The sequence below is a fragment of the Equus asinus genome, chromosome 4 (genome assembly GCF_041296235.1).
Source record: "Equus asinus isolate D_3611 breed Donkey chromosome 4, EquAss-T2T_v2, whole genome shotgun sequence".
In the NCBI taxonomy this organism is placed as follows: domain Eukaryota; kingdom Metazoa; phylum Chordata; class Mammalia; order Perissodactyla; family Equidae; genus Equus; species Equus asinus.
Window position 1 is genome coordinate 17,740,387 of NC_091793.1, and position 23,948 is coordinate 17,764,334.

Here is a 23,948-nt window from a genome sequence, read left to right on the forward strand (position 1 = left end):
CTGGCTCAGGGTCCGGCTGGAAGGAACGTCTGCTTGACAAGAACCGCAGCAGGAAGCACACCGTGGGGTGGGGCCCTCCTGTGGCAGATGCAGGAGGGGCTGCCAGGACCAGTGACACCTGGCAGAAGGGGGTCCCATGTTCCTGCAGGGAGGGGCTGGGGAGCCCCTGGAGCCGGCCTGGCGAGGGCTGGGGAGCAGCCAGCAAGGAGGCGGGTGAGCGAGCTGGTGGGGCTGGGGAGCCAGAATGAGAGCAGAGCCGGTGGGAGAGGAGGAGAGAGGCAGGATGGAGGGGGGAAGGAAGAAAAGGAAGAAGGAACAAAGGAGAGAGGAAGGGACACAATGAAGTAAGGGAAAGAGGAAGGGGAGAAGGGAAAGCAGAAGGGGGAAAGGAGCGGAAAAAAAAGCAAAGAAGGAAAAAGAGAGTGAGAAGAAAGAACGAAGGACAAGAGGAAGAGATTGCTCAAGACAAAACGAAGAGAAGCACAAGGCACCGGCGAGGGGAGGAAAAGAGACTGCGAAAGAAAAAATGAGAAGGAGAGAGAAGGGGGGGAGACAGAGGGAAAGGGAGGGGGGGGGAAGAGAGAGAGAGAAGGAGAGAGAGAGAGAAAGGAGAGAGAGGGGGAGCGAGCGGGAGAGGAGGCGCCGCGGGCGCTGGCGAGGGGGGCCGGCGGCGGCGCGGCGGGGCGGCTGGAGCGCAGCGCGCGAGGGGGCAGCAGAGGGCGAGGCGCGGGCGGCAAGAGGGGAGCGGGCAGCGCGGCGGCGCGGGCCCGGCGAGCATGAGCGCGGCGGCGGCGGGCGCGGCGCGGGGCGCTGGGCCGGCGGGCGGGCGGGCCGCCCAGTAGCCGCGGGCGGGCGGCGGGGCATGCGTCCGGCGGCCGGACCACGAGCCGGAGCCCCAGCCCGAGCCCGAGCGCCGCGCCGCGCCCCGCGCGCCTAGGAGCGGGCTGCTTGCCGCGCCGGCCCCGGAGCCCCGGAGCCCCGGAGCCCCGGAGCCCAGCGCCCCCGCGCCCCCGGGGCCGGGACAACTGTTGCGGCGGCGGCGCGGCGGGGGCTCGGCGGGCGGCTCAGCCCGCGGGCGCCGGGCCGGCGGCGGAGCGAGGAGCGAGCGCGCGGCGGGCACGAGGTGAGCGGCGCCCGGCGGGCGGCGGGCGGGGGCCGGGGGGAGGGGCGCGCCGGCCGGTCCGACGCGGGGAGAGGGGCCGGGGCGGAGCTCCTGGCAGAGGAGGGTCCCGCGAGTGGGGGGCGGGGTCTTCGGCACCCCGGCTCCCGGGAAGGGGTGCGGGCGCCCGGGGCGGGGAGGGGTGGGCGCCCCGGGGAGGCGGGCTCGGTGCGTTGGGGGGTCCGCGGTGCTTTGGAAAGGGGCCGGGGACGCCCAGGCGAGAGTTTGGGGGCTGGAGCCCTGTCGGGCAGCCGGTGCCCTGGCATTGGGGTCCGCGCCGCGGCTCACGAAGGTCGGGGTCGCTGAACCCTGGAGAGGACCGGGCCGGGTCCGAGGAGCAGTCCGGGGCGCATCGTGCCGGGACGCGGCTGCTGGGAGCGGATTCCGCGTCCGAGGTGGGGACCGGCGTCCGAGAACCGAGTCTGCGAGCGCAGCGAGCCGGGAGCCCCTTGCGCGCCGGGCAGGGTTCCGGAGGCGCGTGGGGACCCGGCCGGTTCTGGGGGTCCCGGCTGAGCTGCGCGGGCGACAGGAAGGCCCCTCCGAGTGCGTGCCCCTCGCTCCCCTCCCGCCGTGTGGCCCCAGCGGAGCCGCCGCCGCCTCCCAGGGCCGAGTCAATATTGATCCCGCGCCTGGGGCCGGGTGGCCCGGCGGCGGCCTCCGAAGCTCATTAGCGCCCGCGGTTGCCATGGCAACGAGACCCCAAGCGTCTTCAGGTTATATTTATTCTAATTATTATTATCATTATTAGTATTAATATTTGCTACTCAGCCAGAGAAAAAAAGAGAGGAGGGCAAAAACCCAGCTCGTCCTGGCGCCTCCAACTGTCATTTCTTAGGAGAGAGGCAGGGCGGCCGGTGGGCCAGGGTGCCGTGCGGCGGTGGGTGGGTGCGCGTGCGGGTTGCCCGGGCCGCACCCTGGGGGCCGTGGGGCCGGGAAGGGGAGTTACATAATCTGCCGTGGGAGTCTGTCTGTACGCCTCCTTGTGTCTGCCCTGCCTCTCCCGGCCTCTCGGATCCCTTGGCTCAGTGAGTGATCTTGCCTAAGGAACCCCAGACCTGAATGGGAAGAGCAGAAAGTGCCCTGGCCTGGAGTCAAGGGGGGAGGGGGACCTCCAGTCTTCTGTTCCTCACTGTGTGACCTTGAGCAAGGCCCTTGAGTCCTGAGCCTCTGTTTTTCCATCTGTAGAGTAGCATGGAGCCATTCCCATCTGCGAAGCTTGCCCCACTTTGAAAGCCCTGTAAGTTCTGACTGTGTGCTGCTGGCTGTGTGACCCCAGGCTGCTGCCTGCCCTTCTCTGGACTCAGTGTCCTAATCTACAGAATGAGGGCCTGGCCCCTCAGTCACTGGCATTCTGGGAGCCCCCCTCCGGGCTATGACTGAAGTACGTTCAGCCAGCAAGTTGGGCTCTGTTGAGACCCAGGCTAAGGGGAGCTCCTCCATCACCCCTTGTCCCGTCACCTGTCAGGCGGTCTGAGTGTGGCCAGGGAGCAGGCGGCCCCGTGGAACATGGGGACTTTTCATCAGCAGTAGGCTGCAAGGTTTGGTTGGAAATGTCACTGAAAACCAACATCAGAATAATCCTCAGCCTCTGGTGTCAGCCCAGGACAAGCCCCAGGCTGGTCAGGGTTGCCTGGAATTGGGGGTCCCTCCCGCATCCCCTGGCTGTGTGACCCCCCAGGGCAGGACACCTCCCTGTAAGCCGTCTGTCTCTCTGGAGAGGCTGTTGCTCCGTCTGTCCTGGCTGGGGCTTGAGTGTGGAGCAAGAGGTGGCCAGAAAGTTCTCTGAAGCCGGGTGGCCCCTGCCCTCATGGCTGGAGCTGAGAGCCCCAGGTAGGGGTTCTGCCTGGTTCTTTAATGTCACCGTCACACCGAGTTCCTGGCTCTCACTCAGGCATCTGGGAGGGATAAACCGATGGGGGAGGCCGAGGGGAAGGAGTCTGGCTTGGAGCCGCGTGTGTGTCTCTGTTTGTGTCTCTTTGTGTCAATGCGTGTGTCCCCCTCCCACCCTCCCGGGCCACCCAGCCTGGAGCTTCCCAGGGCAGCCGAACTGGACAGGAGGGGTGAGGGCAGGGCCAGCGCTGCTCAGACCTTTGTGCGTGGGAGCGGAGGACGGAGGCCTGCCCAGGGCTGAGAGCCGCTCCCTCGGTCCTGTCCATCCGTTCCTTCTTTCCCCTTCCTCAGCCAACTCAGGGGTCCCGTGGCTGCCACTGGAGGCATCAGCTCTGCCCTTGACGGCTCTTGTGGAAATGGCCCCTGACAAGCCCGCGGGGTGAGAGCCCTGCCTGGGGGAAGCCGAGGCTATGGGGCTGCAGGGCGGGCGGGGGGGGGGGGGAGCCTGGTCCAGAAGGCAGGTGTGACTCAGCCAGAAGAAGGGAGGGGCGGCAGGTGTTCTTGGCAGAGACCCTGGGGGTGAAGATGCAGATGCAGATGTGTAGGAGGGAGAGGGAAGCACCCTGTGGACACGGACCCCGGGCCTGGGAGCTGGGGCGGGGCGGGGCTGGGGCTGCAGGACTAGAGGACAGTGGGAGCTAGTGCAGCTGGAGCAGCGCCGGCAGGGGAGCTGGATACCACCCCCCCCCCCCCCCCCCCCCGCCCCTCGGGCCTGGGCGAGGGTTCAGAGAGCAGGGGTGGGGCTGGGGAGATGGGAGGATGGGTGAGTTTGCAGCTTGGACGCTTACGTGGCTGGTGGGGGGAGCCCGGGGTTGGGGTGGGCAGAGGGGGGACCATTGGGAGGATGAGAAGAGGAATCTGGTGTCCAGCTCTCTAGGACAGTCGGCCTAACCCTCGCCGGTCCCCGCTTCCTGCCCGGCTGTGGGAGGGGACTGCGCCTGGCCAGGCCTTTGGCTCCTGGGATGGGGAGGCAGCGAGTGGACACCAGCTCCAGCAGCTTCAACTCTCTGCGTCTGTAACACACGACTTTGCTGTCTGGGGGGAAGGCTGCACCCCACAGCGGGAGGATTGCCCTTGAGCGTAAAAGCCTGAAGGCCTACTATGCACCAGGTACCGTGCTGAGCATGCGCCGAGCCATCGTCTCATTTAATCCTCACACCCACCCTGTGAGCTGATGGTCACGATCCGTCCTGTCGTACAGTTGAGAAAACAGGCTCGGAGAGGTTAAAAATAACCCTGCTCGTAGCGTGCTCTCATCACTACGCTACCCCACCTGGAGCCCAGCCCCTGCCCGACGGCCATCAGGGACTCTTCAGACCCAGTGCAGTGAGCCACTTCAGGGCCACATCTCCTGAGTCTCTTCCTAGTCGTTGTTCTGTTTACTCTCCTCCGGACTGATCTGCGTGTGGCCTGTCTTGGGCTCAGATGAAAGGCATCCCCTCCCTGTACCTCTGTTAACTCAGCCTCTGTCTCTTTACCTTCTCCCCAGCCAAGTCATGCAACAGATTCACACTGATCTGAGGATGGACTAACAGCCCCATCCCTGGCTCCCCCAGAGCGGCTTTTCCCAGCCCAGCTGCTCTTTCCAGAAGTTATAGAAACCATAGTCAACCCCTAAGAACCGTGTGGCCTTGTCTCCTAAACGTTCCTCTATAAGGTGGGGTCCTGAGCATTTAGAGCTGGTGAAAGGAGGCCGGTGACCGGAGGCCCTGGGCCACGCCCTCCTGGGGACATCAGGTGCCACCCACTCTGTTGGTGATGGTCTCCCCCTGCACGGGGCCTGGCAGGGAGGCGGTCCCATCTTCTCCTCCCACCCTCCCTCTCTCTGTTCCTCCTTCCCTGCCTTCCTTCCTCCGGCACACATATCCCTTGACCCCTTTTCTGTGTGTGACCCCCCTGGGGAGGTGGAGGAGACCCCAAGCCCCCTCAGACCTACTTCCAGGGAGGCTCTGCCTAGACGTGACCAAGACTCAGCATCAGTTTGATGACTGACTATACGAATAAATAATTCTCTAGTTGAGATAGTGACTGTTCCAGCACCCCTGCACCTGCTAATGTACCTCCTCCTACCCCCCGGCTTGGCCCACTTGTGACAAGCCCCTCCTTCCTTGTCCCCTAGCCGTGACCAGGTTGGAAATTTTCTGAAGGGCCTTCTCTGGGCATCCTGACTTTGCCACTCAATGGCAAGTCACTCCCCCCCTGAGCCTGGATTTTTAGCGATGCGGGCACGTGAGGGTTGGTGGGGAGAAGGCACTGGGAGGGTCTTGGGCATGGGAGCCCCACTTGCCATAGCCTGTAGTTGGGGGCAGACAGAGACAGGGACCCCAGCATCTCCGAGTCCCGTGTGCTGGGCTGTGATGGAGGGAAGCCCCAGGGGCTGCGGCCAGGCCTGGAGGGAGCTGGAAGCTTGTCCGCTTTCCCGTATACAGACGGGGACACCGAGGCCCAGAGTAGGCTGGGGACTGTTCAAGGTCACAGCCAACCAGGCATCCACGAAGGCAGGGGATGTTGGGGATGTGATGCAGACCTGATGGGTGTGGTCCACAGGCCTCTGGGGCGGCTCCCTGGGGTGGGGGGCGGGGGTGCAAACCCTTCCTGGCTGGTGCCTTTGCCCTAAAACCCCCAGGCTCTCCCTTCAGAAACAGGCTTCCCGTCTCCCCCTCCCTGGCCATCCAAGCGGAAAAGCAGAAGCAGAGATGAAATTCCAGTGCTTCCTGTCCCCTATCTGCGACGTCAGACGTGAATGGAGCGTTTACTTTGCGCGTTCCCGACCCGGCCCCCTGCCCTCCCCCGTCTGGGACACTCCCGCCCCGCCATCCCTCGGCACGAGCACCTCTCAGCAGATGCGCGCAAACTCGCCTTCAGAAAACCAAGAAATAATGCATGAGTTTCCCAAATTACACCCATTTAACACTGAATTAAGTTCTGGAAGCTCTTAACAGAGCCCTGGGAGGAAAAAAAAATTTTTTTTTTTTTGTTCACACTTCCCTGGAAAATGAGACAAACCGTGATCTTTTAAAACCCAGCTACATAATCTGATTATTCCTCCCTGGCAAGCCGCAGAGAAGTGCCCGGCGAGGGCGGGGCGGCGAGATGCGCATGGGGAAATGGGGCCGCGAAAGTTTGTCTCCTGCGCCAGATTCCGAGCTCCTCGCCGCCTGATGGGCTCAAAATAAAGCACTGCTTTCTTAGATATTGGCACAAATTAAAGATAAAGGCAAATTCCTTCCATAATCCAGCGTGAGAATTTCCTCGGCGGCTCCCGGAGCAGGTTGCAGCAACGCTGGTGGTTTGCCTGCCTTGCCGGGAGAGGCTTCATGTGCAGCTGGCTTCATGGACCAGCAGAAAGCGCATTAGCTTCCATTCATTCCGCGTTTCCCCAGCACTTACGCTGTGCTGGACGCAGCGCCCGGCCCAGGGGACAGGGGACGATTAAACAGGAGCCTGCCCTGCTAGGTTTTGCAGTTGTGTGTGTTGGAGGCAGGAGAACAAAAGAAAAACAACCATCTTCGAGGTCCCACCCTACCTGAGGGGTCAGGGAGGGCTTCCTGGAGGAGGTAACTTTTGGCTTGGGTCTTGAAGGGTGGGTAGGAGTGTGCCAGGCACAAGGGGGCAGGGGGCATTTCAGGAGCAGCCTGAGGAAGGTCTTGAAGTCACAGCCAGACAGGACTCTGGAACCCAAGGCTCCAGCTCAGACAGGCTCTAGGAGAGGAGGAGGCAAGTATAGGAAGCCGCTGTGTGGAAATCCTAAAAATCGAATCAAAGAACCACGGTTACTAATGCCAAAGTCTAGGAAGTCCCCTTTCTCTGTCCACTGGAGTCTTGCTCCTGGGCAGCAGTGCAGGCCGGGCCTCAGGACGTGGGTTCTGGGATGCCCGTGCCCCAGCTGCCGGCTCTGAGCTCCGCTCTCTTCGTCCGGAAGATGGGGTGATGGAGCCCGTTTGCAGGAAGCCTGGTATCGTCATGGAGCCCCCGAGGCCCGGCCAATTGTGTTCGGCCTCCCGCTCTGTGGGAACCCCGCATGCCCACCCACAGATTTGCTTCTGAAGGTCTTTGCTGTTTAGGTTTTCCAGAGAGCAGGGCGGGATGATGCAACTGCCTGGAATGGGCCCCTGGGGCTGAGAGGCCTCTGGGGAGTGAGCCGAGGCCCCTGTCAGGGCGCCCAGCCAGAGGCAGGCTCATGGCACAGATCCCCCGAGCAGCCTGGGGTCACCAGCTCCACCCTGCCCCAGGCTCTCCTCTGCTTGTTGCGAGCCCAGCGGCCCTGGGCAGCTTGCAGAACCTCTGAGCCTTGGTGTTCTCATCTGTGAAATGGGTGACGTGAGAGCCAGACAAGATCCATTTGCAGAAGGTGCCCAGTTAGCACGGGGTGTGCGTTCCCGCAGCTCTCTGTGCTCTGACTTTGTTACTGTTTCACGGGAACTCCGGGAACTCCGCTGTGACTCTGCTAGTGTTGCAAATCTGTCCATCCCACACCCCCAGGGCAGGCATTCTACCACCGGGATGTCCATCGAATGAGGAAATGAGTCACGGAGCTGTTGGGCCCAGTGCTGTCTGCCCAGCGTCATGGCAACTGCAGAGTGGGGTGCAGTGGGAGCCCGCTCCGGAGCGCACGGCCAGTTCAAACCCCGGCGCCACCTCCTACCCGCACCAACGTCGGCTGGTTATTTCTCTCTCTGAGCCTCAGTGTCCTCATTTTCAAAATGAGGTTGATAATGATGGTGATGATAATAACTTACCAGGTGTCATGAGGCTCAGAGGTGGGGATTGTAACATTCGGGCTCCCTCATCGATTATGGTGGTAGCCCTTATTTATTCCCCGCCCCCCCGAGCTCTGGAGGGACTGTCAGGGTTCGAATCCCAGTCTTCACCCCTACTGGCTGTGTGACCTTGGGCAGGTTATATAACCCCTCTGAGCCTCAGTCTCCTCATCCAGAAATGGGGCTAGCACCCACCTCACAGGGTTCTTGCAAGAATTAAACGATTTGATCTAAGACACATGCTTGGTGCAGAGCCTGGCACACAGTCAGTGCTCAGGAAGTATTGCTGTCATTGTCGTCACCACCGCCGCAGGTAATATCAAGCACCCAGGAGGAACAGAAGCAGTGGAGCTTCTCCGTGTCCCCGAAGGGTGGAGATAGCATCGTTCCCGGTTCAGCTCTGTAGCCAGAGCCTCGCCTAGGCGTGCTTTGGACAGGCCTGTGAATGAAGGGATGTTTGCATGCATGAGCGGGTGGATGGATGGATGGGTGCGTGGGTGAGTGAATGAATGAAGGATGGCTGTTGGGAAACATCGAAGCCTGAGATCAGGGCAGCCCAGGAAGGTGCCGAAGGACGAGGCTGAGGCTTCCTCCTGAGGGCCGTGAGCAGTGGGGTAGAATGAGCTTTGCAGCCAGATATGACTCTCTTCTCTGCACGAACATTTGTTGTCCCCATTCCAGGGGCCCAGGGATGGCGGCCCGAGTCTGGGTCTCCGGGCGGCCTAGTGTTCGCGAGAGTTTGCTTCCGGAGCTGGACAGAGCTGGGTTCAGGCTGTGGCTTCTGCCCCTTTCGCACAGAGAAGTCCCCGTGTGTCTCTGCACCTGCGTTTCCTCCTTCGTAATATGGGGACAATGCTGCCTCCCTCTGGGCCGTGGTGCTGCGCGAAGATAAGGCGGCTGGGGATGGTCTGTAATCTGGAGGGGTACACGGGAAGTGGAGGAAGTGTCGGGGCTCCTCATGGGGGGTGACAGGGAGCACGGGAGATCGAGGAGCAGGGGGGTGGCGAGGTGCAGGCGGAGTTCATGGAACGCCAGCCCGTGGGCCACCCTGGACTGTCTGAGTCCCTCCCGACGGGTCCCCTGGGGCAGGACGGAGAGGAGGGCACCACCACCCTGCACCAGAAGTAAGCCTGCCAGAGCCACAGAACGGCCTCAGGGACGGGAGCCCTGCGCCCCAGGCCCCCGGGGTCCCTGGCCTGCTGGAGAGCCCTCCCGTCCTGGGTGCTTTGCAAACACCACCTGATTTAATCCTGGGAACCCTCCCTCAGCAAGGACGGCTCAGAGAGGTGATGTGACTTCCCCGTGGGCACACAGCCTCGAGGCAGCAAAGCCAGGATGTGGATCTGGCAGCTTCCACTCTTCCCACTGGGGGAGGCCGGATACGCTTAGTGGTCAGGAGGGGTGCTGGCGGGGTGGCGCAGGGTCACCACACTCGTGTGCCCACCCCTCACCACTGTGTGGCCTCCCCCAGCCACCTCGCTCCTCTCTGCCCCAGTTTCCTTCTCTGTAAAATGGGGTCCACAGCAGGCCCTCCTGCGTCATGTCTGGGGGACGGTCACTGAGGGGCCAGGCGGAGGGCTCCAGAAGGGAGCCCTTCACACATTTGTTACCGACATTTGAAGCCCCTCTCTCTGAGGAGAGAAAAACAGGGGAGCAAGCCCCTGGGGAAGGGGGGAGCCTGGCAGAGCTGGTGAGCTGCTCTGGGGTGGCCCCAGCATCGCCTGGGCCTGGAGGTCGGAGGTCGAGGGGGCCAGGGTCTTTGACTTCCAGGGTCTGGTTTCTGCTGCCGCCTGCAGCCTCCTCAGAGGGGCTGGGGTCAGACAGGAGCGGGCCAGCCATTTGCCCGGGTACGTGTCGTGTGATTGTTCACTTCTGAGGTTGCACCGAGGGCTTGCCCTGGTGGCTCGAGGTCTGCAGGAAGAGGGCACAGTCACCCCTTCTGCCCCATGTCTGAGTCCTGCCTGAGGGATTGCACAGATGTGGGTGACGACAGAGGGCGGGGGAGCAATTCTGCCTGGAGGAAAGGGGCCGAGCATCAAGGAGGCCTGCCCAGAGGAGGCGGCACCCAAGGCAGTGGGGGATAAATGGACCAGGTGGATGAGCAAGGGGCTGGGGGGGCCACTGAGGCAGAGGGAGCCCCACATATGGAGCCCAGAGGAAGGAATTTGGGGAACTTTTGGGGCTTCAGCATGGCTGTCCCGTGGCACTTGTGGAAAGCTGAGCCGGCGAGGCTGTAGAAGCGGCCGTGGCCTGACGTCCCAGGACTCCGGTGAGTTAGGGAGTTGACTCTGCAGACCCAGGAGGGCTGATACGTGGCTGGGTGTCACCGCTGGTCGCTGCCGTGCCTGGGGCAGACATTGCTAATCAATCCTTCACAGAAGGGGTCAGGCTGTGCCCAGCCCCACCCCCAGGCAGCCCCAACAGTCGATCCTGAGGGGACCCCTGTAGGCCCTGCTGCTGTGGGCAATGGGGATAACGATGGTCCCTCGCAGTTGCTTACGTTGGTGGCTCAGCCCAGCACCCAGGATCCTTTCCTGATGGGAGAGGAGGGCAGGTCGCAGCCTCCAACGCCGCCCGGGCTGCCACGTTCCTGTGCGGCCCCGGCCCCACGGTGCGTGGTGAGTTGGGTCCTTCCTCGGAAAGCAGAGCCGTCCCGTCCAGGGCCGAGAGGTTTGCAGTGCGCCCACCTGGAGTGCAGACCCCTCACCAGGGAGAGGCCCTGTCCGTCTGTCCCCTGCAGATCCCCAGGCTGGCGGCTGAGCCCGGGGCAGCCCAGGGAGGACCTGGGCCTGGCGGGACTCTGGGGTGAGGAAGGATTAGCAAACTTTTCTCCTGAAATTCAAACAATTGGACAATCTGTTCTGGATCGATTTAGAAGCAGTGAGGTGACAAAAAAAAATCAGAAAATATAGTGTGAAAGCTATTTTCTCTCGCTCTCGGTTGGGAAGAGGGATGAGCTGGAGTTTATTTGTGGACCGTCCACGGCCGTGGCCAGGGCTCGTCACCTCCCCACTGCCCCTCCCCTACTGCCTGCCACCGCCTCCTCCACGCCCAGTTCTGGGTCTCAGAGGGGCGTCAGCATCAGCCCCGGCTCTGGCCTCGGGGAGCCAACAGCCTGCAGGGGCCTCAGACGTGGACATAGCCAAGAGGGGCACCCTGAGGGAGGTCCCTCCTGGGCAAGCAATGGGTGGGAGACATGAAGAGCCTCCTCCCCACTCCAGACCAAGGCATCTCCATGCCGAGGACTGTGTGTCTGTCTGGTTCAGTCCTGTATCCTCAGGGCCTAGGTTGGGACTGGCCTGTAGGAGGTGCTCAATGAAAGTTTCCTGCTTGAATGATGGATGGAAGAGAGGAAGGAAGGGTGGATGGAAGAGAGGAAGGGATGATGGATGGAAGAGAGGAAGGTAGGGTGGATGGAAGAGAGGAAGGGATGATAGATGGAAGAGAGGAAGGTACGGTGGATGGAAGAGAGGAAGGGATGATGGATGGAAGAGAGGAAGGGAGGGTGGATGGAACAGAGGAAGGGATGATGGATGGAAGAGAGGAAGGGATGGTGGATGGAAGAGAGGAAGGGATGGTGGATGGAAGAGAGGAATGGAGGGAGGATGGAAGAGAGGAAGGGATGGTGGATGGAAGAGAGGAAGGGATGGTGGATGGAAGAGAGGAATGGAGGGAGGATGGAAGAGAGGAAGGGAGGGAGGATGGAAGAGAGGGAGGGAGGGAGGATGGAAGAGAGGAAGGGAGGGCGGATGGAAGAGAGGAAGGGATGAGGGATGGAAGAGAGGAAGGGATGGTGGATGGAAGAGAGGGAGGGATGGTGGATGGAAGAGAGGAAGGGATGATGGATGGAAGAGAGGAAGGGAGGGAGGATGGAAGAGAGGAAGGGATGAGGGATGGAAGAGAGGAAGGGATGGTGGATGGAAGAGAGGAAGGGATGATGGATGGAAGAGAGGAAGGGAGGGAGGATGGAAGAGAGGAAGGGAGGGCGGATGGAAGAGAGGAAGGGATGATGGATGGAAGAGAGGAAGGGAGGGTGGATGGAAGAGAGGAAGGGAGGGACGATGGAAGAGAGGAAGGGATGGTGGATGGAAGAGAGGAAGGGATGAGGGATGGAAGAGAGGAAGGGATGGTGGATGGAAGAGAGGGAGGGATGGTGGATGGAAGAGAGGAAGGGATGATGGATGGAAGAGAGGAAGGGAGGGAGGATGGAAGAGAGGAAGGGATGGTGGATGGAAGAGAGGAAGGGATGATGGATGGAAGAGAGGAAGGGAGGGAGGATGGAAGAGAGGAAGGGATGAGGGATGGAAGAGAGGAAGGGATGGTGGATGGAAGAGAGGAAGGGATGATGGATGGAAGAGAGGAAGGGATGGTGGATGGAAGAGAGGAAGGGATGATGGATGGAAGAGAGGAAGGGATGAGGGAGGCAGGAAGGAGACCCAGGCTTTGAATGAAGCGATCTGCTCATGTTAACATGTCTGTTAGTGGTAGAGATCTGTCACCCCAAGACCTGGATGTCCCCCGCCACACCTGTCCCTGGGCCGGGAGCTAGGCCTGCGACATTTGGGGGCCTCCCACACCAACGCCCCTTTCTTTGCTGTGCTCAGTCCATCCCACTCCTGACACAACGCCCACACGTAGTCTTTCACGACTTGAGCCGAATGCTGATTGTTTTAAATAAGCTCGTTCAGTGTGAGGCCAGGCCCCCTCCGCCGGAGCTTTCTGGAGTCTGCATCGTCCCCAAAGGGAAGGGGCTCCCGAGGGGCCGTGGTGACTTGGGTCCCCTTGATGGAGGAGTTCATTCAGAGGCTAGATCTTCAGGGTTGTCCTCAGTGTGAGGGGAGGGGTGGGGCTCCAGCACCGCGTGGGCAATGGGACCGGCTGATTCCATAAGCGCTGTCTTCTGTTGTGCCCCAGGTGCTGGCAGAGGGGAAATTCCACTGCTTTCACTGTGGGGAGTGACTGCTTTCCCCACCACCGCTTCCTCCCCAGGGCCCAAGCCCAATAGCCTGACGCCCAGAAAGAACGTTGACTTGGAAGCCAGGCCAGCTTGGGTCCAAGTCCTAACAGCCAGCAGCTGTGTGACCTTGGGCAGGTGACACAACCTCTCTGAGTCTTAGTTTTCTCATCTGCAAACTGGGAGCAGCAGCCCCTCCTTTTCTGAAAATTAAAGGAGACAATATTTGTGAGATGCCTGTCACAGGGCTGGACACACAGTAGGTGCTCAAGAAATAGTCTGTTTCTCCCGCTTCTGCTGCGTGAAAGGCCAGTTGCTACACACAGTTTAACTCTCATTTGGGTTCTGCGTCCACAGCTGCGAGCCTGTGGGCTCCAGGCCAGGGCAGGACCCACAGCTGACAGTGGGGGGTCTATGCCACTCACCATGAGCCCTGTGAGCCCAAAATGTCTATGCGGCCACCCTGGAGCTGTGTGGGTTGTGCCCGGCATGGCCAGCACGTGGAGCGAGCCTGTGCTGAGGCTAGAGCCTGAGCGCCTGTCTCTGGTCTGCTCCGTGGGAGCTGTGTGACCCCCAGAAATCACAGCCTCTCTGAGCTCCCCTGTCCTCACTGAGGCCAGTAACCTCCCCTGCAGCACTTCTTGCATATGTTGTCTCCTCTACTCCTGTTACCACCCAACTGAAGCTGGGGTTGGCACCCCACTCTACAGGGGGACACCCAGACAGGCAAAGTCACGTGTCCAGGGACCCAGGGTGACCATGTCCCCTCCCACAGGCCCATCTGCACCCTCGGTCCGTCCTTGGCCAGGCACGGGCCCATCCCCTACCTCCGAGCGGTTCTGTTCTGCCCTCCCCCTCCCCCTGCTGATTGGGTTTCCTGCCAACACGGCTCGTTCATAAATGCTTTTTGATGTTGCCTCTCCATTCCCGGGAAATTTCTGAGCCAGCTTTCCGCAGAGCGGCACGTGAGCTAGACCTCCGTAATTCTGTTTACCTAGATGTCCACCTGCGCTGTCAGATTTCTCAGTTTCCTCCCGTTATAAGCAATGTTCATCTTTCAAAAGCAGGAGGCCTGCTTGGGTGGGCTGGGGAGTAGCGTTGACCCACGGAGGACGCCTGCGGTCGAGCCTCGTCCTCCAGCGCCAGACCCTGCTCCAGGCCCGAGGTGGACCCCTGGCTGGGCAGGGCGGGTGTGGGCCTGGGGGCTGGGCCTTCCTCGGCAGGGGCCTGTGCTCTGCCCCTCGCCCCCTGCTCCCTCGAGAGCATCTTTTGTGTCAGGGTGTCAGCAGAGACCCCAGGGGATGTCAGAGGGCTCTGGCCGCTGAGTGGATGCTGGCAGCCACGTTGACTGGCAGCTCTTTTGTTTGCAGGATCAGAGTGGTTCTCCAGTTCGGGAGGGCAGAGCGGCAGTGGGATTAAGCAGAGGAAGCACTGGCTGCTGGGGGGACCCCCCAGGCTGCGGGGGGGGCTGGGAGCAGACAGGGAGAGGAGAGCACCCCTGAGATGGCTCAGAACGCTTCAGTCTGATTCCAGAGCCCGGCTCCCAACCTGACACCTGACAGCACCTGGACATGGTGACCCTGGGCCTGAGAGCTGGGCTGCCTCCGGATCTCCAAAACGGTTTGACACTGCCGTCCTCCTGGAACGGAACGGGGACTCCAGGAGCCTGCGTCTGAGAGGCAGGCATGAGAAGGGGTCTTCCCTCTGTCTGGGTCCCTCTGCACCCCTCACGCCTGTCCAGTGACTGACCACCCCTTCTCCCCTCGAGGGGCCGGCAGAGGCAGGTGACAAAGCCGGAGGGGGCCCATGGGGCTGGGATGGCGGGGGAGTTCAGTTTGGGGTGCAACAAGTTTGGGTGCCAGGGGCCCCTGAAGTGGAGACGAGCTGGGGAGGCCGCTGTCTGTTTAGGTCTGGGCCCTGCGGGGCTGGTGGGGTGAGCGAGGGTTTGCAGAGCTTGGGGAGGAAGGCAGAGGGCCACTTCCTGCCCCCTCTGGAAGTGACCTTTGCCCTTGCTGCCTGGCCATTGCTCCCAGGGGCCCTCTTGGGTGTGGACCGTCCCTGGCTCTCTGTGGGCCAGTGAGGCTGACGGGGATGGTGACCGGGGCTGGCTAACCAGGGGGCAGCCGACGCTTTCAAGAGGGGCACTGGGTCCTGGCCTGCCTGTCGGGGGCCGCTGGCTCGCTGCCTGCTCAGCAGCTTTGGTGCCAATTGGGAAGAAGAGTGTGGGCGGGAGGCCCACCAACCCCCAGAGGTCAAGTGGGGTCCAGTGGCGTTACCAGTGGACCTGGTCCCTCCTGGCCGGCGGTGGGGGTGAGGGGTGTCAGGTCAGGTTGGGGGGCCGGCTGGGCTGCGCGCCATCCCTGTGGTCTCTGCTGGGGCCCTATTTGCATAATTTTGAAGTTGATTGGCCTAAAGGCAGCTTCGCTTAATCACAGCTGACGAGTCTCTGGTTGCAGCAGCAGCTGCTGCCAATTAGCCGCGTTGGTGCCACAGTTTGTTATAACTCGCACCCCTCCCCCAGCCCCTTATCAGGCCCGAAGGGACGAGCAGGCCCGTTCAGCGCCGGCTCCCCACGTGCACCCCAGCCCAGGGCCTCTCCAACCCAGAGATGCCCGTGGTGCTCGTCTGTGAAGTGCCCTCGGGGGGTCAGGGGCTAACGCAGGGGTCCCCGGCTGGGGCTACCTGGTTTTGTTAATAAAGTTTCACTGGAACCCACCATCAACCCCGCGCCCCGTGTCGTCCACTGCTGCCCTCCCGTGGCAGCAGCAGAGGTGCATAGTTTCGACGCTGCCCAAGGGCCCGCAGCGCTGCCGGCATCTGCAGTCTGCCCCTCCGCAGAACGGCTCCCGGCCTCTGGTCCAGCCCAGCGGGCCTGGGACGTGGCTGTGCCCCGAGGCCTCTGGAAGGCTGGGGAATGCAGATTCCTTGACGGCACACCAGTTCTAATCCAGCGGGTCCAGGGGGCCCGAGAGCCTGTGTTTCTGACCAGCTTCCATGGCGCGCAGGACCCCACTCCAGGCAGCCCTGGTCCCGCCCCTCCAGGATCACTCACGACAGTTTCCACTCAGCTCGTCCTACTCTGAACACAATCCCCACTGGACAGAAGAGGAAACAGAAGGTCTGAGAGGCCCCTCGATTCTCCCGAGGCCCTGAGCTGACAAGCTCTGGAGGCCCCACCGCACCCTTGACGCAGGCACCTCACCCCAGATACAGAGCACCTGCTTACAACACACCTGCTTATAACACACCTGCGTACAACACAACCCAGGGTACAACACACCCAGGTACAACACATCCCAGGTACAACACACCCAGGTACAACACAACCCAGGGTACAACACACCCCAGGGTACAACACACCCCAGGTACAACACACCCCAGAGTACAACACACCTGGGTACCACACACCCCAGGTACAACACATCCAGGTATAACACGCCCCAGGGTACAACACACCTGTGTACAACACACCCAGGTACAACACACCTGTGTACAACACACCCAGGTACAACACACCCGAGTACAACACACCCCAGGGTACAACACACCCAGGTACCACACACCCCAGGGTACAACACACCCGAGTACAACACACCCCAGGGTACCACACACCCAGGTACCACACACCCCAGGGTACAACACACCCCAGGGTACCACACACCCAGGTACCACACACCCCAGGGTACAACACACCCCAGGGTACAACACACCCAGGTACCACACACCCAGGTACCACACACCCCAGGGTACAACACACCCAGGTACAACACACCCCAGGGTACCACACACCCAGGTACCACACACCCCAGGGTACAACACACCCAGGTACAACACACCCCAGGGTACAACACACCCAGGTACAACACACCTGGGTACCACACACCCCAGGGTACAACACATCCAGGTACAACACACCCCAGGGTACAACACACCCAGGTACAACACACCCAGGTACAACACACCTGGGTACCACACACCCCAGGGTACAACACACCCAGGTACAACACACCCAGGTACAACACACCTGGGTACCACACACCCCAGGGTACAACACACCCAGGTACAACACACCCAGGTACAACACACCTGGGTACCACACACCCCAGGGTACAACACACCCAGGTACAACACACCCAGGTACCACACACCCCAGGTACAACACACCCGGGTACCACACACCCCAGGTACAACACACCCCAGGGTACAACACATCCAGGTACAACACACCCAGGTACAACACAACCCAGGGTACAACACACCCAGGTACAACACACCTGGGTACCACACACCCCAGGTACAACACACCCGGGTACCACACACCCCAGGTACAACACACCCCAGGGTACAACACATCCAGGTACAACACACCCAGGTACAACACACCCAGGGTACAACACACCAAGGTACAACACACCCAGGTACAACACACCCCAGGTACAACACACCCCAGGGTACAACACATCCAGGTACAACACACCCAGGTACAACACACCTGGGTACCACACACCCCAGGGTACAACACACCCAGGTACAACACACCCAGGTACAACACACCTGGGTACCACACACCCCAGGGTACAACACACCCAGGTACAACACACCCAGGTACAACACACCTGGGTACCACACACCCCAGGGTACAACACACCCGAGTACAACACACCCCAGGGTACAACACACCCAGGTACAACACACCCCAGGGTACCACACACCCCAGGTACAACACACCCGGGTACCACACACCCCAGGTACAGCACACCCGGGTACCACACACCCCAGGTACAACACACCCCAGGGTACAACACACCTTGGTACCACACACCCCAGGTACAACACACCCCAGGGTACAACACACCTGGGTACCACACACCCCAGGCGTGCTTCCCTCGGCTGCCACACGCCCCGGCCGGGCTCCTTGCTTGGGGTGTTCTCTGTCTGGTTCCACCCTGGGCCCTGCTGCTAGGAACGGCGACACCTTGACAAGTCACAGAATGCCGTCGTCCCCTGGGTTGGGGGAGAATGATCGTGGGAGGTCAGGGGTCAAGGGCACGGCCCAGAGCGCTGGGCACCTCGTGGGGGTTTTGCTGCCCCCGCTCCCATATCTGCAGTGCGCTGGCTGTATGTGCTGCGTGCCGGTGCCGCTCTCTCGGTGTTCCCACCGCGGGGGGAGACCCGTCCTGCCTTCGCTACGGCACTTGAGTCACCTCGATGGTCAAGGGCGCCTCGAGCAGACGTGCTCTTCATCCCCCTCCTGTTCCTGTGACCCGGGGGGTGGGGTGCAGGGTGCCCACTCCCAGCGGAGGCGCCTGAGCCCCCCGAGGCCGGTGACCTGCGCAGGCAGGAGAGGTGGCTCTGGGCTTCCATCCCTGGCTTCCGTAGGTCGGGCAGGTCCAGCTGCTCAGGGCACATCGCTGGCTTATGGGAAGACATTTCATGCCCGTGAGTCCCCAGTTGACAGATGAGGAAACCGAGGCACAGGGCAAAGGGACAGGGTGTCTGGGGCTCGCCGGGAGGAGGCTGGGAATCCACATGGAGACACATGCTTACTGGACTCGGAAGATCCAGCACCAGAGACCAGCCTCCTTAACCAACTGCCCAACACGGCCCCGTGTGGCCGCCCTGCCCCATCCTACAGGACCCCCTCTCCCCTCGCCCTGTCACAACGATGTGCATTCTTCAAAAGCACACGTTTCTCAGCTGTTTCTGCCCTGTGAGGTGGGGCACGCTGAGCTGCATCTGGGGACTTGAACTCCTCCACCCTGTGTTGCTCAGACGCCCGGGACACTGGTGTGGCCGCCGTCCGCTTTGACAGCTGGCGGGTTCCAGTGTTTGGACGCGCTGCGATGCGTTTTCCCGTCTATCCGTTTGGGTTGTCTCCAGGGTTTTCCTCTTGTAAACAGTGCTGCCGAGAACATTCTGGTGCCTGGTGCCCGCCGGCCAGCAGGGCCTTCGCTGAGCCCAGGAGGGGTGTTGGTTCATCATGCAGTCGCTGAGGACCCACTGTGCGCAAGCGGCTGTAGGGGACAGAGCGTCCCGAGCCTGCGGTGGGGTCGTCCTCCCTGCAGGTGCCCTCCCCCAGCCAGCCAGGCCGGCTGGTCTGGGTCATGGTCCAGCCTCCGTCAGAGGCAGTGAAGGAGTTCCTTCTGCGTGGGGTGATCTCGTGGGTAACTGGAAAGATGTTGCTATGCTTTCCTACGTCATCGGCCTCTGGACCTGGCAAACGGGTTCGCTTCGAACAGTAGCTTAAAAACAGCAAGGCGGCCCAGGCTCAGAGAGGTGAAGGGGCTTGCCCAGGGCCACACAGCTGAGAAGCGGCAGAGTTGGGACTCGAGTCCGAGTGTTGGGGCCCCAAGCTGAGAGCCTGCCCTCAGGTCCTCTGCTCTTGCACTGGTGCTCAGGCCAGAGGCAGGGGCCGCCCCGTACCTTGCTAAGCGCTGCTCAAAAATTCGTCCCATTTTCATTGCTCTACATGAACCCTCAGCCCCACCTTGTGTGTCCTGGACCTTCTGCGGGGAGCGCCCTCCTGCTCTTACTCATCTGTGGGCGTCCACTGCCAACCCTGGGTCTGAGTTGAGTCTGCCACAAACTGGCTGAGTGACCCAGGACAAGTTACTGACACTCTCTGTGCCTCAGTTGCCTTAGCTGTAAGTTGAGGGTAATCACAGCTCCTCCTAATCATGAGGATTAAGTGGATTCCCACCCCCCACCCCCAGACCGGGTCAGGCACTTCTGCTGGGCTCCCGTGGCACAGGTCACTCTGATGTGCCGCTGTCCGCCCGGCCTGGGTCTAGATAAGGGGCATTCAGGCCAGTCCACTCAGCCTCTGGCTGCCGGAAGCAGAGCAGCTGCGTCTTCAAGGGCCAAGAAGGGGGGTTTCTCTCTAGCCCAGCTCTAGATGGCCGGACTCCAGTGATGGGAGGGAGCGAGGGGGAGGGAGCTGACCTCCTACGTGGCCTGGCTTTGAATGCCACCCGTGGCACTGCACATGACAGAAATGCCAGCTCAAGGCACAGCACAGGGACCAGGACTCACAAAGGCCTGGGAGATGGCAGTGGGCTGGGGGCAGGTGGCTGCAGAGGCCAGCGGGTCCTCTGGCCGTGTCCAGATGGTCACGTGCCCTCTCTGGCAGACAGGTCCCTCTGCTACTGGGTGGGGATGGGCCGGAGGGGTTATGAAAGGGAGGGACAGCCGGGAGGGTCAGCCAGCTTTGGGGTCAAGTGGACCCTGCCCCACCTCCACCCCGTAGGCTGTCTGTGCCTCAGTTTCCTTCCTCATAGGGCTGAAGGGGGGACTGAAGGCGCTCGCCATGCACCTGCAGGTCCGGGGCCTGGCGGGGAGGAGAGGCTGGAGCAGCGATCACTGACCCGCCTCGACCAGCGGAGCCCGAGGGCCTGGGGAGTCACACAAATCGAGTCACGGGAAGGAAGCATCCGCCCGGATCCCACATGTCAGCCCCGACTCGGCCCCTCCTGGCTGGGAGGCCTCATGGGGAGTGTGCTGAGTTTGCTCATCTGTGAAATGGGGCCCTGGGTGGGGTGCTGTGAAGACACAGGCGGTTAGACGGGAGCTTGGCTGGGGGGATGGTCACCAGGTGGCGGCCCCAGGCTCACCTAGGGCCTCGGCTCTCCAGCTGCCCGCCCCGCCCCGCCCAGAGGAACAGGCTGGGTTCTTGCAGCACAGCGGGCCAGCCGGTGTTGGAGGGCGCTCCGTTGCCTCTGCAACGTCCGACCGAGAGGCTCTCCTTTTATTGGGGTTCAGGGTTGGTCGAGGCAGAGAGTGGGAAGGCCAGCAGCTGTGGAGGACTGGGCTTCTGGTCTCTGAGCCACAGAGCTAGGCAGGTAATGGATGTCCCGTGGAAGCTCCCAGATCCACCCCACGCACAGGCATGCCCTCCTTCAGGTGCAAACCCTCGCTGAGCCCGGCCACGTTCCGGGATCCCTACCCTGGGCAAGCCCCCAGCCTCAGGGAGGAGCCAGGCACAGCCACAGAATGACCCTCAGGTACAGAAGAATGTGAGGGGCCGCAGTGAAGCCTGTGCCAAGGGAGGGGAGGGGAGAGCAGCGTCTGGGTAGTGGGGCTGGGAGCCCTGTGGGAGGCGCACAGACACTGGCATTGGACCAGCTGCTCAAGTCCAGGCTCCTACCCCTGCAGGCTGTGTGACCTTGGCAAGTTGCTGAGCATCTCTGTGCCTCAGTGTCCTTGTATCAGAGCCTAGCAGAGAGGGGGGGCAGGAAGAGAGGGTCAAAGCTCAGACAAGCTCCATGCTTCATGGACCAGCGAGGAGGCCCGGATGGGAGGGAGGACAGAGGAAGCTGGGGGTCCGACCCAGACCAACTCCACTCCCCCCACCCATGTTCTCCCTTCAAGCTCTTCCCAGGTCAGCCACCCTCGGGAGCCCTGCCCCAGCACCCACTGCTCTGGACCCGGCACACTTTCCCCTCCCCCTCCCACCCTGCTCGCTGGATAGCCTTCTCTCCCCGCGTGTGCACCGGGCTAGCCAGGCAGAGGACAGGGCAGACAGACCCCGGCCCACTGCGGGTCGTGGCTGGCCCCTGTGTGAGCGGCCCCCTCCCCCATCCAATACGCGCTCGGGAATGCACAGAAGCGCCCTGCACACAGTAGGTGCTCAGCGGCTGGGCCCTGCCCTCGCCTCTGCCTCCCCACCCAGTCATCACTAGAGAGGGCTGAGACCCCCATTTACGGTGGTCCCCCTGAGTCGTGGGTGGCCCCGTAGAGGACCATTGGCACCTACTATGTGCCAGGAGTGCTCCCCACCCCCCACGGGCCCTGCCTGCTGCTCCGGCCTCATGGCCCTTCCTCGCCCTCCCCGGCTCCTGCTGCCCTGGCCTCCTCCCCAAGCTCTGTCCCACCCCTTGGCCTTTGTGGGTGCTGGGCTGCTCCCTCGCCAGGCCCACCCTCCCCTGTCTGGATAAGGCCTGCTCACCTGTCAGCATCTCTTTCCTCGGGCTGCCCTCCACCCAGGCCAGGCCAGGGCCCTCCTGTGTGATCAGACACCCTGAGTCAGTCATGGGGGCGTTTGGTTGGCCTCGTGGGGGTGGGATGGGTCTGCTCAGCCCGCCCAGTGTCACACTCAGTATGGGATGAATGAATGAATGAATGAATGCATGCATGCCTCCGTCACCTCCTTGGCCCTTCCCAACATCCCTTCAGGGTGGGTGTGTATCCCCATTTACAGATGGGAAACTGAGGCTGGGCTTCAGCTTCTGTTCCCCACAGTGAGGGTGGGTCCCTGGGGCCAGGCCCTCTCCCACCGAAGGAGGCAGGAACAGAGGCCCCGAGCAGGGATCGAAATCCGGAGCCGCCCTCCGTCCCCCAGGCGTCCTGCGGCCTGTCTTCACTCTTCCTGCCCTGACACTTTAAGTGATTCATTCTTCATGGGATATTTTTGTGTTTCTCCAGTGGGAAAAAATGCCGCTGGGATTTCCAGGGGTTGTTTTATCTCCATGGTGCAGCCAAATAATTCGGAGAACAGATAGAGGCAGAGGGCCCGCCGGCGTCTCCGCTGAGCCCTCCCCTTAACGGGGGAGGAAACCGAGGCTGGGCGGGGAGCCCCCGCCTGCCACCCGCGTGGCCCCGGGGGGAGAGCAGAGCAGCTGGGCCTTCGGGGAGCTGGGATTTCTGGCTCAGCCTCTTTCAGCTCTGCGCCCTTGGCCGAGGCCTCAGTCTCTTCCCCTGTGGAATGGGGAGGACGGCGGTGCCACCCTTGGACACTCAGGAGAGTGCCTAGAGGAGGACGGGGTGAGTGCTGAGCCAGTCCAGGGCACGCTTGGGCAGGGGGCAGACAGCTGCCTGGGAGGCGGGGGAGCCTCCAAGGAAAGAGAGCCCCATGGGAGCAACTGGGATGTGCTCCTGAGGGAAGGACTTGGGGGCGGGCAGGAGTGGCTCCCGAGTGAGCTGGTGGTAACTGCATGCCGTCCCCATTGTAGCACGCATGCCGACACCCCCACAGCAGTCTGCAGGCACGCTTCTCCCCTCCCTGGCCCCACGGCAGCCCCGCGGAGCGCGTCTTATCACGCCTGCCGGGAGGGGGCAGAGGGGTTAGGGGTGTGGATCCAGGACTCTGAGCCGTCCCGCCTGGGCTCCCCGGCCTCAGGGGGACCCGTCCCACCAGGGTCCTGGAGTTGGGGTTTCTTGGCTACGGTGAGCTGCTTCCACAGGGGGCTGATGCCCAAGGTCACTTCTGGTGGTGGTGGCAGTGGACGTGGACCCCCATCTGAGTGGGAGGAGCCAGCGCGTGGCACCAGGCCTCTGCCTGGATGTCCGTGGCCCCCGTCTGGAGGTTTACTCTTGGCAGCAAAGCGAACCTGGCCTCCAGGCCAGCGAGTGTTGACGGAGTTCCTACTTTGAGCGGCAAACCTTTATTTAGAACCCACTGTGTGCAAAGCGTGGTGAGGGGACACAGAGACACAGAGGCCCCCCCCAAGGGGCTTGTTCCAGGCAGGGCAGCAATGGGCAGCGGGCAGGGCAGAAGGAAACAGGTGCTAACTCTGGGCACAAGCAAAGCACGAGAGGAAGGACTCGAGACATCTGCACACAGGCACGGTGTTCAAACACACTCTCCCTCGCTGACGGGCACACAGGGACCCCCCCGGCACCTACACCTAGGAGAAGCAGAGTGGGCAACACCAGATACAGTCCGTTTATGGAACATGGACTAGCTGTGCGGGGCGCCCTGCTGGCTTCTCCGGTCCTTTCTGTCATTTAGTACCCAAGCAAGGTGGGGGTGTGGCTCCCATTTACAGACAGGGAACTGAGGGCAGTGGAGTAACTTGCCCAGAATCCCCAGCTAGTGAGCAGCAGAACTCCGATTCCAGGCTCGGGGGGACTGGCTCCAGGGCCTGAGCCGTCACCTCCCGCACCCACTGTGAGCCCCTGTTTGGAGTCAGACAGACGTGGGTTCAAACCATAGCCCTGCCACCCTCCAGGTCTAGGCAAATCGCTGGGGCTCTCTAAGCTGCTGTTTATTTATCTGAAAAATGGAGATGATGATGCCTACATTCATTCGCCAATCCAGCAAGTGTGTATAAAGTGCCTACTATGTGCCAGGCCTGATGAATAAAGTACCTACTATGTGCCAGGCCTGATGCTGCATACAGTGAGGCATAAAGTGCCTCCTGTGTGCCAGGCCCAACACTGCATACAGTAATGAGCAAAAACGAAGTGG

At 61.7% G+C, this 23,948-nt stretch overlaps 1 protein-coding gene across 4 annotated transcripts in view; it reads left to right on the top strand.

Moving 5' to 3' along the window:
• Positions 1–23,948, top strand: part of SHISAL1 (shisa like 1) — a 135,141-nt gene that overhangs the window by 56,846 nt on the left and 54,347 nt on the right. The window contains exon 1 of one of the 4 annotated variants that reach the window (XM_070506750.1): positions 790–1,123. The exons of 2 other annotated variants lie outside the window; for them this stretch is intronic. The gene's annotated coding sequence lies outside the window, so the exon portion shown is untranslated. Of the gene's footprint in view, positions 1–789; positions 1,124–22,385; positions 22,523–23,948 lie in introns of those variants that run through there. One more of the 4 variants, XM_070506752.1, reaches the window with a different exon arrangement.